Source organism: Octopus bimaculoides, chromosome 9 (genome assembly GCF_001194135.2).
Source record: "Octopus bimaculoides isolate UCB-OBI-ISO-001 chromosome 9, ASM119413v2, whole genome shotgun sequence".
Lineage (NCBI taxonomy): Eukaryota > Metazoa > Mollusca > Cephalopoda > Octopoda > Octopodidae > Octopus > Octopus bimaculoides.
In genome coordinates, this window is record NC_068989.1 from 72,618,795 (window position 1) to 72,619,645 (window position 851).

The following is an 851-nucleotide window of genomic DNA, read 5'->3' on the forward strand; positions in this document are numbered from 1 at the left end:
TGTGTGTGTGTGTGTGTGTGTGTGTGTGTGTGTGTGTGTGTGTGTGTGTGTGTGCGTGTGTGTATATATTTATATATATATTTATATATACACACAAATACACAAACGCACGCACACACGCTCGCGCGCGCACACACGCTCGCGCGCGCACACACACGGCATGTATCCTTCGGCGGCACCTGAAATTAGGAGGTAAAGCATCCGAAGAAAAGTTGCAAAGCGTTTTGTCCGAATGTCTAGTAATTCTGCTAATACTAAAATGAAACGAGAAATGTGTATGATTGAGTTACTAGATGTCTCGTGTTGGGAAACCAACTGAAGGGTTGGTGGTTTGAATCCAACCTGTCACTGGTGTTATATTGTGTCTGCGGGGCAGTCTCTCGTAAGCACGAACTAATACCGCAATTTTCAAACAATATTGCTGAAACTACTGGCGGCTCTAAGAAACACGTGGATGTTCCGTTGGTTTGCAGTGCTGAGTTCAACACCTCTGTGGGTATATAATCTAGAGAGATATGGATTACGAGGAAGTTGTCAGACAATTTGATCTTGATAGACAGCACAAAACCTTCAGTGGTGACCCCATCGATGTTAATGGGGTTTGTTACTTACCTTTGATCTTATATATTTAAAACAAAATGGAAGAAAATTTCCTAGAACAGACACGCATATATATATATATATTTATACACGCGCATAATAGCAAAGTCTTGCATACCTACACAAACATACAATCTCAAAGAAGCGCACGCAGACACACACATATGCACAAAATTTTACACACACACACATACATACACACACACACACACACACACACACACACACACACACACACACACACACACACA